The sequence below is a fragment of the Onychomys torridus genome, unplaced genomic scaffold (genome assembly GCF_903995425.1).
Source record: "Onychomys torridus unplaced genomic scaffold, mOncTor1.1, whole genome shotgun sequence".
Taxonomy (NCBI): domain Eukaryota; kingdom Metazoa; phylum Chordata; class Mammalia; order Rodentia; family Cricetidae; genus Onychomys; species Onychomys torridus.
Window position 1 is genome coordinate 1 of NW_023412392.1, and position 17,681 is coordinate 17,681.

The 17,681-nt window shown below is 40.8% G+C and overlaps 1 pseudogene; it reads left to right on the top strand.

Moving 5' to 3' along the window:
* The first annotated feature begins 2,022 nt into the window (after positions 1-2,022).
* LOC118575641 lies at positions 2,023-11,952 on the top strand (annotated as a pseudogene).
* Positions 11,953-17,681: the final 5,729 nt, after the last annotated feature.

Here is a 17,681-nt window from a genome sequence, read left to right on the forward strand (position 1 = left end):
TTTTTCGAGACAGGGTTTCTATGTGTAGTTTTGCGCCTTTCCTGGAACTCACTCTGTAGACCAGGCTGGCCTCAAACTCACAAAGATCCACCTGGCTCTGTCTCCCAAGTGCTGGGATTAAAGGCGTGCACCACCACTGCCCAGCCGGTTTCTCTTCTTAATTTCTTCCCTATAAATTCTTGCAGGAAATGGTCCCCAGCTTGTTCCTTTGATCCTCTGTCTGGATGTTGACCATCTGGGCAATGCTCTCACTTATATAGGATTCCATAGTGTCTGTCGGCTCCTTCTCCACTGAGGATCTTCTCAGCTATCCAATGTTACTTACTGGAGAACTGCACCAGGGAGGTCTGAGGACCATCTGGTAATTCTTTCTGCTACCTCAGTAACTGCACTATTTCACTTCCTGTGTGGTTCTTGTTCACTGCTGGTTCCCCTGTGCTCAGCACTATGCCTTATACATAGTAGGGACTCAATATTTGTAGAATAACAGTTGCCCTATCCAGATAACTTTGTGTCAAGAATCTTGCTAAGCATGCTGCCTGTATAATCTCACTTAACAAGAGTAGATCAGGGAATGTTGCTGGCATGAAGTAGAATGAGTTACGAATAGCAAGTAGATTTAGACTATTTGTGTAGCCGGAGTCCACAGAACTTGCTGGTAGTTTGGACAAGGGACCGAATGGCTTCAGGGCTGGTAGCAGAGAGCAAAAAAAGATAAAAAGAGGAAAAAATTAAAAATGCTTCTTGATGTGCTTTCTATTTACGGTGTTATTGGTAGTCAGGTAGATAAGGGCACTTATATCTGTAACTGTGCTTCGATAAAACAAGGTGGGTTTTCTATTTAGAACTCACCAGAACTACTAGAGGTAGGAGCCATAACTGAAACTCTGTAACTTGCTAAGTCTTTGTAAAGACAATGTGTGTGTGTCACATGGGTAGAGGTGGGAGCATCACCTGTGTAACCTGCTTCTTTCATTCTACCTGTGGGGATCAAACTTACATACTAGACTCAGAAGCAAGTGCCTTTACCATGGAGCTCCCTCACTGGTCACCTTCCTAAGTTTCTGTTTTAAGATTTATTTATTTATATGTGTAAGTGTTTTGCCTGCATGTAGGTATATGTACTATGTATATGCTGGTGCCCTCAAAGGTCAGAAGAGGGTGTCAGATCCCCTGGAACTGGAGTTACAGATGGTTGTCGTCTTAATTAGGGTTTCTATTGCTGTGAAGACACCATGACCATGCAACTCTTATAAAGGAAGACATTTCATTGAGGTGGTGACTTAAAGGTTCAGTCCATTTTCATTATGGTGGGAAGGAAGCATGGTGGCATGTAGGCAGACATGGTGATGGAGAGGTAGCTAAGAGCTACACTAGGCCTGACTTGAGACCTTATAGCCGTCCCCAGTGACACACTTCTTCCAACATGGCCACACCTCCCAACAGCCAGTCCCTAGGGCCTGTGGGGCCGTTTCCATTCTAACCACCAACCACCAGAGTTGCAAACTACCACGTGAGTGCTGCAAACTCAACTGCAAGAACCACTAGTGATCTTAACCATATCTATCCCTCCAGCCCCATCTGCCTAAGCTGTAAAGTGAAAGGGGGAAACCAGGATTTGAGTCCCATATACGCACTGATTCCTGAACTCCCCAGAGACTCGTGTTGCCAGCCCCAAGTCTTACAGTTAGGTTTCTACAGTGTGAATTTGCCTATGCCAGTAATAGTTGTTTCCAAAGCTAAATTATGCTGTTCTTACAGATTTCAAATATGAGGCTTGCTTGAAGTCATACACAAAGAACACAAAGCAGCAGGATAATGGGGTAGGGAGGATGAGCACCTGGCACCATGGTAGAAGCAAGAGGATTAGGAGTCAAGGCCAACCTTGTCTCAAAAACCCTTACAACAAATACAAATAACTAACTTTTTCTGTTTTATTTTAGGGATGACGACTCTTGTTCTTCACCTAAATTGAAGAAACACTGCACTTTAATCTCCGGCCTGTGCCATCAGGCCACTGAAGACAGGGTTTTGAAATCTCAGCTATCAAGTTTTCCAGCCAAAGTCTCAATCTTGCCTTAACAATGTTCCAGAGACTGAACAAAATGTTTGTAGGTGAAGTTGCTTCTTCCAACCAAGAGCCAGAATTAGTGAGAAGGAAGATGATGAATGGATTCTTGTTGACTTCCTAGGTTAAGGTGCACTCAACAATTAATCATCAACACAAGTAGATCCAGCAAGCTATGTAGCTAAGGCTAACCTTAACTTAGCTAACCTTAAACTCTTGGTCCTCCTGCCTTCATTGCCCATGCACTAGACACACCCCACCGCAAGCTATGTAGCTAAGGCTAACCCTTAACTTAGCTAACCGTAAACTCTTGGTCCTCCTGCCTTCATTGCCCATGCACTAGACACACCCCACCGCACCCTGGCTTAAGCGCTAGAGTGGCTTCTCTACACACACACACACACACACACACACACACACACACACACCACCCTTGTGTGCACTCAAACATGTATGTGTACATTATACAAAGAATGTGTGAACTCTTACATGTAATTTGTAAGGTTTAAGAGTAAATAAATAAGGACATTCCCAAAAACTTTCAGGAAACATTTTGTGCCAACAATCCAGTCAGTGAAACTGACTGACGTCACTTTCCAGTTTTGCAACTCCCAAAGCCTGTCCAAGCATAGGCACTTTAATGGGAAACCCTCACAAGCAACAGGAACCCACAAGGTCATACTGTGTTTATTTGCCAGAATATAAAGTCCTAAAGCTATTCCTTAGTGCCAGTATACCTATACATAGACAGGTTGGAAATGAATTTATAATTGTTACAAGCAAAAATTGCCTTTGTAAGCATCTTTATATAGTATTGTCCTTTCTTCTGTTGTGAACTTGGATGACTCTACCACAACTGACTGCTCATCCTCCCATGTGCAATGTGGATCACAATCTTCTAGATCCTTGCACTGGTTTCTCAGCTGAGGAAGAGGAGGAAGATGATGACATCAGTGAAGAGTCCCCTGCAGAGCACACATCAGTCTTCTCCTGTTTACCTGCATCTCTGGAGTGTTTGGGCCGATACCAGTGACTCCTGCTTCCTCCAGTTCGAGTCTTGCCCAATGGAGGAGAGCTGGGTTCATCACCCCTCCCCCATGTTTTACAGCAGGTGGATTAACCACTATCAAGGTGGAAAACAAGTCCTATGGAAAATCTTCTCATTGAACACCCCAGCATGTCTGCTGTACGCTGTTCACAACCCCTGCCCTGGTCTCGGTGAGGCCAGCTGTGGGAATGAGGACTACAACCTCTAGCAGCCCCAGGGTATGTTGCAAGCAATTCCTAATCTCTGCACAGCAGTCTGCTAAGCAAAAAGTTTATTTCTGCACAGTACAAAGCTAAGGCTTGGGAAGATAAAAAATTAATTGTGTTAGAGATTTACTTAAGTAACATGGTCAGGGCTATAATTGCAGCATGCAGGGTCAGGATTGAGTTTTATAAGGTTATTAATTATAGCATGGCTCAGTTGTATAAAAGAACTACTCACTTACAAAATTATGCTACTGAAGGGAAATTTAAAAGACTAGTATTTCTGATAAGTATATTAGAATATAATTCTATATTATAGGCTCCATTATTTAGGGTATCAAATTCACCTAAAATGTCTCAAAAATTTATTTTCTTCCACATATCTTAGCTAAACCACCTTAAACGGTGCTTAACCTAGAAAATCCAAGTATTTGTCCCAAGGGTTGTCCTCAGATGTCACACTGCAGTGATGCTGTTATATGACAGTCCAAAATGGATAGTTGAGGGCCCAGTAAGCTCAGGGGAAGAGAAGTCAGTAAAGATTAGTGTGTCACTAATCAACCTTCCAGATACTCTGTGGCCTTTATCAAGAGAAACATTTTCAGCAGTACATCTGAGACAATTCCCACCTCTCCATCTTACCGCTTAGAGCCTGGCCTGTCAAGTCATGCATGTCAGGGGAACATGCCTGTACTAGCAAACCACATGGTGAGGACTGTCCCTGACTTATGCCTTCTCTGGATCCTTTGGAGTACTTCACTGTCATCCAAAGGGCTCCTTTTGGATAGTTCAGGCCATGACTCCACTGGCCCCACTGTACATCGCTTGTTTCCCATCTATGGAGTAATAACTAAACCCAGGCAACGTTAACCTTTCCAGAGTTGCTACTCTCCCAAGTCTCAATACTTCAGATGCACTTTAGCAAGACTAAATACATTTCCTCTTACTTGGACTAAACCAAAAATCATGGTCTTATACAGTTACATAATACCAGGCATAAACTGGGACTTCAAGTGGCACATTTTTGAAAGCCATAACTTTGCTGAGTTAAGTGTTTTTCAGCATCCCAACAAACATTTAAAATATAACTTGTTTAGAGGTGGTGGTGATTTAATTGCTTTACATTGGCTTTAAGCAGATTTCTTCAGTTCTTAAAAATTCTTCCCTACTGACTCTGATTGCATCTCTGAAGAATCCACCCAAGAATGACTAGGGGCTAGAAAGATGGCTCAGTTGTTAAGAGCACTGTCTGCTCTTTGAGATGACCCAAATTCAATTTCCAGCATCTATATGGCAGCTCCTAACTGTTAACTCCAGGCCCTGGGGATGACGCCATCTTCTGGCCTTTATGGGTACTACACGCACGTGGTGCACAGACTCATTTACATGCAACCAAAACATTCATACACACAAAATAGAAATAAGTAAAATCTCAAAAAAAATTTTCAAGAAAAGAATCTAACATGATTAATCTGACATGGTCACTGTAAATGTATTTATTGGCATTTGATATTTTTAAAGTACACATGTATGTAATTGGCAGTTTTGCAAAGTAATGTTACCAAAATTTAAATATGCAGAAATTTCAAAATTTGAAATGGCATCCCTCATGACCCACAGATGAATACTGTTAACACCCTGGGCATGTCCTAAGTTGTTTTTACTGTATAGGCTCATTCCAGTACCTGCCACCTTTATTTTGAATCCAATGGGTTCTACACTATTTTATTAGACATGATACTCATCATCATGTGTTACCAAACTTTCACTTCATCTTCTTACCAAATCATACTTTAATCTTCCCCTGAAGAGCCTAGATCTAGGAGTATTCAGAAGCTTTATCCAAAACCATCTTCTTTATCCAAACTGTATTTAGGGGTGAAGTGTTTCACAAGAAAATTGGATTTGCATTCCTGAATCATACATATTGACATGTAGGATCAACAAATACTTTTCATAAATGAATTATCAAAGGCCAACCATGGTGACATGCTTGTAGCATTTAGGAGGATGAGGTAGGAGGAACAGTAGTTTAAGGCAGCTTAGAATACATAGTGAGATCCCTGTCTCAAAAAGAAGTGTGTTTTTGTATTTCTAAATCACGGTAGAATTAGGTGTTACCAAAATGGCAAGACTATTTATGTAGCAAACAGTCTGCTTTCCAAGCAAGCAATAAACCATGTTTTTCAATATTACTTCCATTCTGTCTGTCCTCAGGGATATTAGTATAAATCACCTGAGTATTGATGCTAAGTACTTATAATGGCTTTAGAGTGTACATTTTATTGCATCTTAGCTTTTATAAACATTGTTTGTGAATGTTTATGATAACATAGTTTTAAGTAATGTCTTCAACTGCCCATAGTAAATCAGTCTTAATAAAGAAAAATGACCATGTCCTAGTAGTAAAAATAAAATGGCATTTTAAATCTTACTAGTGATTTAATAGTTCACCATTTAACATTTGTAGGGCCAGGAAAAGCTGCTTATAAGACTCATGGGCACAGAGTAAGTATGTTCATTTTAAGACTGTATGATCTGTGTTATCAGTCTAAGCAGGGAGACCAGGAACCCAAACGCCTGCCTTCTAAAAAATCATTGCATTTATATTAGCTTCTTTCTATTTGCTTGTTTCTTTTTTGTTTTTTCCTACTGCTAGGGATCAAGCCTTGTACTAGACAAGCACTCTACCACTGAGCTATACTGCCACCCAACCCTCTGTTTAATTTCTTAATGGGATCTGTTTTAGTTCTCTGTGTGTGCATGCAGGAAGACAGTTTCCTCCCACCATTTTAGGTAAAATATGTAACTGCCTTCCTGAATAAAATAACTGGTAAAAATCTTAAAACTCAAACTGGGATATAGCTCAGTTTGTAGAGGTCTTGTCTGGTGCACAAGAAAACAGTGAATAACCTGGACTTGGTGGTGCACACTTGTAAACCTAGCCCTGGAGAAGCAGAGGGGGGAGGATCAGAAGTTCAAGGTCACTCCTGGATACATAGGGAGCTTCACACCAGCCTGTATTAGAAACCCTCAGTCCTCATCCTCATCGTTACAGTTGTGCTAGGAATGTAGCTCACCTGTCAAGTACCTGTCAATTATGCAAGAGGCCTGAGATCAATACACAGCACTGCAGAAAATTAAAAACTTTGTTATTAATGTATACAACAACCATGTACCAATATACACGTTTTTAAGGGTCTTGAAACACTGTTGTGTAAATGCCATTCCAAAATATGCCCTCCTGTGGTATAAATAAAAAAGATGCCTGTAATAGGCATTGATTTTTTTTTTAAACCTAGAAATGTTAAAGTTGGAGGAATGTCCTTATATACATTTCTATGAAATGCTGATTCATATGCTACCTAGGACATTGTACTTGTAACAGAAATCATCTGTGAAGGTATTGGGTGCTGCTAATGTAAATGCTTTTTGATCAGTCAATTTGAGAATTATAATATTTTATTTTAATATTATCGTAAGACTGAAATAGATAATATCTTCTAAACAGCTAAAAGTTGGATGTGGTGACTCCCCGGCACTTGAAAAGCTGAGGCAGGAGGATCAGTAATTTAAGGCCAGTGTTGCCTACGTGGCAAATTTGAAGCTATCCTGATCTGCATGAGATTCTATCTTAGATAACTAACCCGAACCACAGATGTTCAGTAGACATCAGTTCTCCTGGAGAACCATATTAAATTCACTCAGAGTATGGAGCACATTTTTAATATACAGCCCATTTAGCCATCTCTGGATTATATGCTACATTCCTATTAAAAGTTCTTTTCACCTAGGAGCTATGATACACATTTGTAATCCAAAACGTGGAAGCTGAAGCAGGAGGATGGTGAATTTGAGGGTGGCCTTCTCAAAAGCAAAAAACAAAAACAAAAAGTTGGCTTCTCCCTTCTACCACTAGTAGCAAATACAGTCACAAAATATAAATCTGTCCATCAGCCAGGAGGCATTAAATTCTTACCCAACCAGAGACAAGTAAATGTAGAAAACCAAATTCCTAAGGAAGTAGCCTGCTTAGAAGTTGCTGACACACCCCACTTTGGTCTGTTTCAGAATGGGAGAGCACATTCACGGCTGTGTAGCAGCTCTTGCTGCTCAGGCAGCGTTTCTGGAACCACCCAGGAGCTTCCGCACTTCCCAATGGATAAAAGGACATAGTGAAAGACAGTCTCTGAACAGAAATGGCCTTCGTCGCCAGAACCTTACCAGGGATTGCCATACTCGACAGGTGAAGCACAGTGGCTGGGTGGTTCACCAGCCCTGCCCACGCCAGTACAATTACTGAGAATGTTGGTTTCCGTGGGTTTGTGCCCATGTATGTGGATGTGTGTGTGCACACAATGAAAATGCTGTCTCCTTCCAGCCAACTGAAGACCAACTGCCTAGTCTATCAGTGTGTCTAGACACATCACAACCATATTTTGTGCTTTGTATCACATAATGCCTTGCTCCTGACAATTACTTTTAAATAACCTTTTCAGAATATTTTTGGAAACATATCAATACAGTTACAGTGTTTGGGGTGGTCTTTAAGTATAGTAAGGTATGTATGAGTTAGTATCTTACAAATTTCATCTATCAATTTTGTATTATTTAATCTTTTGTGTAAGCAAAATTTTATTCTCAGGGTCAGCCATATACTTTTGACCAGTACTTGGTAAGTCTTTTCTGTATATAATGAGTACATTTTTATACACTAACATGAGCATTAACAAGTGATTTTTGCCATGGATATAATGGAATTAATGGCTGAACTTACTTCTGAAAGAAAACTTGACATATTCTGTATGTATAGTTCTTTTTTCCCCAGATTGGTCATTGCAGTTTATTGTGGAATTCAGGTACATTAACTTTGGTGAACAAATGCATTCAACAATTCTGATGTGACTCCATAATATGGTACAGCTACTACAGCTATCGTGGACAAAAAAAGCACTTGTCTCATATGCAAAGGGGAAATGGGACCTGTGAGATGACATTTGCAATCTGTCTGCAGGTAACCCACAGAGCAGTCAGTCAGTATTTGGAGGTGTCCAGAGTCTTAACTGCCAGCTCAGCTGGAAATGCACAAGTGTTTGCCCAGGCACTTGGTGACTTCATGTTCATGTCTGCCCTTAAGCAAGGTTAACTCCTCAGACATGGAGCCTGTCCTCCCAAGGGGAAAGCATGGGAGACAGGACTTATGGTGGCGTGTTTACAGCATCCAAGTGAAGACTGATGGATTGGTTTCCTTGAGCTTTCATTTTTTAACTTCACAAAATCTTTAACCACTTTGGCCTCTGTTTCCTTCACAGCAGGGGAGTAATAATACTTACCTCCCTCACAGAGTTGTGAGGATTACATACTAATTGGAAATGGAGCTGTCAAAACTGAACTTTGTGTGAATTTCCAGGGCCTTTCTATTGAACCTAGTGGTGGGAGGCTATGGCACTTTCTGCCATGATTATTCTTCAGGGTTGGTGCTAATGAGGCCAGAATGCAGGGTTCCACTCACATAGGCCAGTTAACTTGATGTAGAGGAAAGTCCATTTTCTTACTTCTAACTGGTCACTTCTTTTTAAAAGCAGTTTTGATGGGTTTTAATGAGCCATCCACACTTGCAACCAACTTTCTGGAAAATTAAACCCATTTACACCTTAAAGCACATTCTACTGAGAGTAATATCATTACCTATATAATCAAAGAGCTCATTTCCCTATCTCCTCTGCAACCCTAATTAAACACTTGTTCATGAAATAATTTCAAGGAAAAAAAGCAGCATACTGTTATGTGAAGTAGTATTCCTGTAGCAGACTGATGCAGGGAACCTTGGGAGACTTTCAGAGCTGCAGTTAGACAGTCAAGGGTCTTCTTATACTGGCTGTAACAGGTGCCAGGACGTCTCTCTTAGAACAGGAATCTAGATTCCTTATCCTTCCTTAAACCTTTCCATACTGACTTCCCCTTTATTTATTTGTTTTCTAATTAGGGGCCAAGTCTGTAGTTTGTCAAACTGAGAAGTCATTTGTTACTGTTTGTGTTTTCATGAAGGTTTGCATGTTTTACACCATGTTTGTTATAGGGTCATATGCTGGTAACTTGAAAATAGACCAGCTATGTGTCTTCTGGACACAAGCTTCTAAATACATGTAAGCCTTTCCTAACCCCTTATGTCACATGCAAGTTGTGTCTCACAAGCTGGAAGTTCAGCCATTAGAATTTGTTTGGCCAGCGTGAACTGATTTGTGTATTAAACTGCAGTGGTTTTGTTGTTGTTTTTAAACAACTTTCCCCTAGATTTGTTCATCCCTTAAGTACATTTACATCTCTTTCAGTTACTGACTTCATTTGCCTTGTCTGTGCCTAGTATTTTTGCCTTGTTCCTAATAACCAGCAAACGTAAATTACTGGGATTTTTTTTTCTTCAGGGTTAAAATTACCAACCACATCACCTACAGTAGGTAGCACACTGTGGTTCCTGTGTGAGAATCTAAAGTTATGTCTAAAATTGGCACATGTAAGAATTGAAGAAAAATTGAAGTTCTGTTAGGCAACTACTGTGTGTAAGACACAAGCCTAATAACAAAGAACAATGTTAACCTGTTAACTATTTTTTGAAACATGGCCAAATGCATTTTCTGAGTTGATTTTTCACTGGTTATCATCATTTTGCTGTTGTTGTTAACTACTAGTGGTTTGCAGTGTACTTCACTGGAAGTACAGGCAGTAAGAAGACCCCAAGGGCTGGAGATGCAGCTTAGTGGGGAGTGATTGCCTAGTGTGTGCAATGTCCTGAGTGCCATCTCCAGCACTGCAAACGCAACAGAGTAAGACTCCTGAATTTAGGAGCTCTGGCCATTTCTAAACTGATAGCCTAGAATGTTGCTAAGAAAGTCTGGAATATATGGTGTGTATCTGCCATACATCTGGAGTATGGTTTTTTAGCTTTTACAGTGGACCTTCACATTCCTCAAAGTTTGTGTTTTGTGTTAAACATTTTAAGAGTGTGAAGCCCGTTAATTACTATTTCCTGAGTTATACTCTGCCCTGTATGTAGATGCTTAGCTCACCATATTTATCTTGGGGCTATTTGTATTTGTATGGTTGAGTAGGTGCAGAGATTCAAGGCTTTTTACTTCCCATTGCAGGAAGTTTTAAAAAAAAATCCCAAACTCATTAACTTTGTGTATATTTTTCCAATTCCCACGCAGATTGTCTCTGTCTTATCAGCTCTTTGGTTCTAGTGAGAAGAGTGTTTACTTAAAACTTGCCAGGGCTCATAAGCCTGCCTGTTGTTTTTGCTTCTCAAATCTGTACATTGGCTCTTCACTTCTGTTGAAATCTGAATTGCTTTGCTGTTTTGCTCCATCCTCACAGAAGCATACAGTCTTTGTATACTCTTAAGACTAACAGAAAAGCAAGGAAGAGTATCATCTCTATTCTCTCTCTCTTTTTGAGTTGGAAAAAACTAAGAATGAAGGACTGCAACTAGAAGACACATTTAAATAGATTAGTGGAGAAAGTTTCTACCTTTTTCTATTTTAGAGACAATGAAGAGACTGCTCCTTGTACTGAGATACTACTATGTTTCTATTGTTGCCTTGAAGTTACTTTTTATTTCACAAGGCCTATTGATACTATTTGTTTTAAATTCTTTAAAGTTAGGTAGTTCCACGCCATCAGCCTCTGATGCATTTATAAATGGCAACTCTACCTACTTATTCTAATGTTGAAATTAGACATGAATGCTTGTCTATTTAACAAATCTATACATATGACAGTGTTGTCCACTTTGTCATAGGCCAGTTTCTCTTGAAATGTGACACCAATTCAAGCAGCTTAGGTGCCAAGAGACACCAGGAGTTAGGTGCAGATGCACCAGGAAGTGTCTTCTCTTACTGGCAACAGTATCCTTTATGTGGAAGAGAAGTTACTATTCAGAGGAAGGCAACCTAAGTGGATCTTCTGTGTATCATTGATAAGTTTTCTTGTGATATTGAAAAATGTCTCTGTTAAATGAGTTTGGTTCTGTACTTTCCTGTTTTAGTATTGTTTTCTAGGTGAACTTGTAAAAACCAGTGCTTAGTGAGGTTAGGTGTGTATTTGGGGGCCTCGGGTATGTGTGTGGTTTTGTTTTCCTCCAGAAGCTTTGAACTTTAGTCAATAATTGTGTGTGTTATTTTTAAGAAGTGGCTTTATTTCTTTCCTCTAGTAAAATTGTGAACACATTTGCCTTCTGAAGGCAGGGTATGAGAAAAAGTATTGTAGGTTGTACTGTGGACCTTTGTAACGTGTTTATGGGCACAGTTGTTTCTCTCATCAACTTGAAAACATAAAAGGGACATTTTGGTTAGGGTATATATACTGTACATCAATCTATGCATAAATGGCAGCTTGTTTTCTTGAGCCACTATCTAATTGTTTTTCTGTTTTTATACATTTTTATACTGATTGGGTCACAGATGGTCAGTTTTATACCGAATGAACAGCACAGCACTTTGCCAAAAACCCATGTAGCATTGCTTAAACATTGTGTATTAACACCAGTTCTTTGTAATGGGTTCAGTAGTGCATTTTGCACTGCTGGGAGTTGCGGTTTTTTAATCTGTCAATAAATAAAACGTCCTTTAATTGAACATGTGTTGGATTCTTTTATCTTCATGGTCTTTTCTCTTGAAAGTAATACAACTTACTTAAAACACTTGCTGTCTAGTATTGCTTATGTGAAAAGTGGTTTAATGTGCACTGTAAATACTCATTTTAAAGGCATGGTGGTGCATACTCAAGAACTGCTGAGGCAGCAGCATTGCTGCATGTATAAGGCTAGCTTGGGCTTCGTAGCAAAGCCCTGTCCTTTTGTTGTTGTTGTTTTTGTTTTTTTTGTTTTTCAAGACAGGGTTTCTCTGTGTAGTTTTGGTGCCTGTCCTGGATCTTGCTCTGTAGACCAGTCTGGCCTTGAACTCACAGAAATCTGCCTGGCTCTGCCTCCCAAGTGCTGGGATTAAAGGCGTGCGCCACCGCTGTCCAGCCTGTCTTCTTTTTTTAAAAAGCCTTTGTTTAGCCAAGTGTGGTGGTGCATATCTTTAATCTCAACACTCAGGAGGCAGAGGAAGGCAAGGCTAGTCTGGTCTACAAAGTGAGTTCTAGCACAAAGTTTCTGAGTGTTAAGGAGTCAATCAATATTTCATTCTAAAAAAAAAAAAAATCAGATACTTTCAGCAAGTTTGAAAGTATTGAAATTAAGAAATAACTTCCAAAAAATATTTTTGGGTGTTTTAGGGAAGGCCAGTTGGGCAGGGTCTCAGTATGTAGCCTGGGCTAGCCTCCAACCTGTGGCACTCTTCCTGCCTCTGCCTGGAATTTATAGGTGTGTACCACATCTAACTCAAAAGAAAGCCTTATTGATCTGAAAATACTGGACGAACATACTAGAGAATGTCAATTTGCAGCCCTAGAGATGTATGTAGATACAGCCCTAGAGATGCCTAAGGGACTGCTGGCCTAAAGAATCTTCACCTACATTCTACCACTTAAACAAACCTAATGGGGGTAAAACGCTCACCTAGTATGCATGAAGCCTGGACACACTGGATTAAAATTAGGAACGGTGTCTTGTCTGAATCCTGGGACTGGGGAGGGTGTAGTAAGATGGTCAGGAGTTCCAATTCTTAGAACGATGTGAGTTGCTCTTGTCCACCTTGTCCCAGAACCAGACTAGTAAAACATTAGGTCTTGTGGCATAACATCCTGAAGGGCTTGACAAAGCAGACTGTTTATGCTCTAACCAAACTGTTTGACCTGTGGACTGGAGATACAGTTTAGTGGTGAGTCAGTCTTTTCCTACTATATGGAGGCCCTGACTAGAATCCTCATCATTGCCAAAGAGCAGTAACGAGAACAACCCATTTCTTGTAGATGCTAGTGTGCGATCTTTAGTTTGTTGTTGTTGTGTGTGTGTGTGTGTGTGTGTGTGTGTGTGTGTGTGTAAAAATGCTTGCTATGCATCCCTGATGACATGAATCTCAATCTCTGGCTCAGACGATGGAATAAGAGAACAGACTCCTAAACATTGCCCTCTGACTGCCGCAAGTGTGCTCTGCTTGAACAATTTCTCATACACACTAATAAAAATATAATTCAGCCCATAATTCTTTATTTGCAATACTTGATAAGCCCTTAAAACTAAGGCACTCCCCAAGTTTGTTGCCAAACTTATTACCCAAATTAAAAACAAAAACCCTATCTTAACTGGCCTAAGAATCAGCTGTCAAAGCAGTCTGTCTAATGCCTCACCCACATGCTGATAATCTGTTGCTGTTTTGTTTTTCTGTAACCCTAAAAGTATCAAGTGGGATAAAAGATTCAGTGGGGGTACTGATGTGATGGCTCAGTCACTAAGAGCATTGGCCAGTCTTCAAGAGGACCCAGGTTTGGTTCCCAGCACCTATGTCAGCACCCATACACCTACCTCAGAAGCCAACAGCAACTCCACCTGTCACTTCAATTCCAGAGGGTCTGATGCCCTCTTCTGGCCTCAGAAGGTACATATTATATATATTTCAGAGACATAACTGAAAACACAATGCAAGCCGTTTAAAAAGAAAAGAAAACCAGAAAAGGAGGGGCAGGAAAGATGGTTCCGTTGGTAAAGCACTTACCATTCAAACATGAGGATCTGAGCTGATCCCCAGCAACTACAAAAGCTGGGCATGATAGTGGATACCTGTGACCCCAATGTTGGGAGGTGGGGATAGTAGGGTCCCAGTGGTTTACCAGCCAGTTTAGCCAAATTGGCAAGCTCTAGGTTCTGTGACAGATTGTTTCAAAAACTAAGCTGGGCCGGGCAGTGGTGGCGCACGCCTTTAATCCCAGCACTTGGAAGGCAGAGCCAGGCGGATCTTTGTGAGTTCGAGGCCAGCCTGGTCTATGGGGCGAGATCCAGGAAAGGCGCAAAGCTACACAGAGAAACCCTGTCTCGAGAAAAGAAAAAAAAAAAAAAACAAAAAACCTAAGCTGGAGAGCAGATGAGGAAGACAGCTGACCTCCATCTCTGGTTTCTACATAGACACATCCCTCCCAATAAAAACATACATTAAAAAAATTTAAAGGAATGTTATGTTTGGCTATGGGAACATTACTTCAGGCCCTGCTGGGCTGTCAAGAAACATATGACATGAATACATTCATTCATGCTCTTTCAAGACATCTGAAAAGTTCTGAATTCTAAAACTCATCCAGCTTCCAAATTTCCGGGTAATAGATTGTAAATCTTTCCTCAGAGAGCAGCCAGGGCTAGTAACACAGGTCTGAAATTCCAGCTACTTTAGAAGCTAAGGCAGGATACCAAATTCAAGATCTGTTTGGGTAAGAAAGTCAGTTTAAGGCCAGCCTGGGCAACTTAGTGAGACCTTGTCTCTCCAAACAGGAAGTGAAAAAGAGGACCAGGCTAGAAGTGTCTGAAGGGTACCGCCTCTCTTACCTGTGCTGTGCCACTATTCTCAGGGAACAGATTATCCCACATTCTTTTTGTCTTATACAGTCTTAACATACTTGTAACTAACATCCTACTCATTAAAATACACTATTCAATCAACTAGGAGTGGACTATGGGTGTGTATACGAAGAAACCCTAATATCTTCACTTTAAATGCACAATTGTTTCTGAGAAGTGATAGATGCCTATGACCACCAAGTTTATTTTATTGTGTGGCTGGACTATTTGTTCTAATTAAATGCATGAATCCACCTCCTCATCAAAAAGGATGGCTGGAGATCCAGTTCGGTAGTGGAGTGCTTACCTACCACACTGGGGCCCTAGTTTCAACTCCCAAGAATCAAAATAAACAAACAGAAATAAGCACACAGTGGGTTTCTAACTGTGCTTTTCTCTTGTGGTACCCAGATCATTGTGTTGTATTCTTGAATGAACACACACACATACACACATACACACATACACACACACACACACACACCCCTACCTCTTAATTTTTAAACAACAAAACTGAAAGATGACCACACCTGGTGGAAATACTTTTGGATGGTGTCCTACTGTAATTAGGGATCTTTACAAAGTCAAAGTAAAGCAGCAGTATCACTATAATGAACAGCAATTCACAGTGAACATCTGGCTTCCAGGGTTCTGTTTGTTTCAGACAGTCTCCTAAGCCCTTCTTGAGTCCAGTCCAGACTGCCACTTCTGCTCTCTGGCTGCTTACTGTTGCATCCTTGCTAATGACTGACACTGGGAAGGCTTCTTGGGTTGTCTGAACCAGGAGCAAATGAGCTGGTAGAAGCTGGGACTTCGGACAGCTGTTTTAGCAGATGCCCTATTCTTTCCTTCTCACTTCTCAGCTGAGTTATTATAAATTACTAGGAAAACAGGCCCTCAAGGGCAAAGGCCCTACTGAATATTATTCTCACTCTAGTCTAAAAACATTCAAGGGAAATAGAGATTATCTCGATATTGTCTGCACAAATCTACCTGTTGAGGGCCAAGGTCAAGACAAGAAGATCAGGAAAGCACCACCAGCAGCAGAGCCCATTAGTTTTGCACATGTTAATTAATACTCCACCAAATTGCATGTATGTAGAGAAAAATACAGCAGCCTTCAGGGAAGGATTACAATATGAACTATGCTTCAGCTTCCCTAGTCTAGAGCTCTGAAGTGTACATATCATCCCCCTACAGACAAGACTGAATTGAAGCAAGCTGACAACATCAAAAGATAGAAAGTACATTATAGCGGGCGGTGGTGGTGCACGCCTTTAATCCCAGCACTTGGGAGGCAAAAGCAGGTGGATCTCTGTGACTGTGAGTTCGAGACCAGCCTGGTCTACAGAGTGAGTTCTAGGACAGTCAGAGCTTCAGAGAAACCCTGTCTCGAAAAAATAAATAATTTTTAAAAAAAAGAAAAATTATAGCCATCTGACCATGTCAGTTATTCTCTCAAAACTTTTCTCTTTATTAAAAAAATTACCACACTTGAGCCCCGCGAAACTAGTTACTAGAGTAGAAGAGACAGCACTTGTGAGAGGCTGCGCTGTACAAACACCTTCAGTTCAATCTGTTCATTGTTCTTTTATTTTTTGAGACAAACATATTCTGCCTGGCAGGTAGGGAACTCACTCTGCAGAACAAGCTGGCCTCAAACCAAGAGAGGCAGGCCTGTCTCTGCCTCCCAAATGCAGGAAGTAAAAGCATGCACTATTATCCCTGGCCCTGTTCTTTTTTTCGTTCAGTCAGTTCAAGAGAGGGCCTTCCGATGTGTATTAGTCAGAGTTCTCTAGTCACAGAACTTATGGAATGAATATCCCTCTCTCCATATATACACACACATATAATAAATGTTCATATATATATATATATATATATATATATATATATATATATATATATATATATATGAATTTACCAGAATGACTTACAGGCTGCAGTCCAACAATGACTAGTTGTGAATGGGAAGTCCCAGAATCTAGTAGCTGCTCAGTCCCATGGTCTTCTGTATATGCCAGAATTCCAAAGAAGTGGGTGTTGTTTTTTCATTATTCAGTAGCTGCCCCTTAAGCAACTTCTGTCCTAATCAGCAACTGCAACTCCACAGCCATCAGTATTGGTTCGCCTGCACTGGCTGTAGTCAGGCAGGTCTTCTTTTCCTTCAGGCACCGGCTCTATCACAGCCGCTAAAGAGATCTCTATCCCTTGGTCAAACTCAGGATTCAAAAGTTGAGGTGAAATTCTGCTCGCTCAATGAGGCTGATCAGCAAGTAGCTAACCCTCACTCCTACCTCACCTCACCCCAAAACAGGTCCTCCTTCTGCTCGGCCCCCAGTTAAGACTGGGTACACATGGTTCCTCCCTACCACGTCCAGTCAGCTAGTTGCTGACTCAGCCTCCTGATCCGAGGTTAATTTTATTTAATCAAACAAATGTAACACATCTTTTGCATCATTAAACAAGTGTTCCACAGCATAAACGAATGTAATACATCTTAAATTAATATTCAAGTAGGCTCCAATGTCAGTAAAAAGAAACACCCCTTCCTTCCTCCCTTGTCCTTATACAGACTTCTAGCAGGTGTAACCTGGATTAAAGGTGTGCCTTCCAGCCTCAAGATCTGGATCACAGGTGTGCCCTCCATTTCTGAATTATAGTTCATTCCAGATATAGTCAAGTTGACAACCAAGAATAGCCATCATACTATGTAAACCTGGATGGCTTGAAACTTGGTGTGCTGTCAGGCTGGCCTGGAACTGCAGCCCACTTCTTGGCTTTGTTTTCCAAATGCTAAGGTTTACAGGAATGCACCACCATACCTGGCTCTCAGTTGAATTTTTCCCTGACCAGTGCTGGCCAGGTACAGTG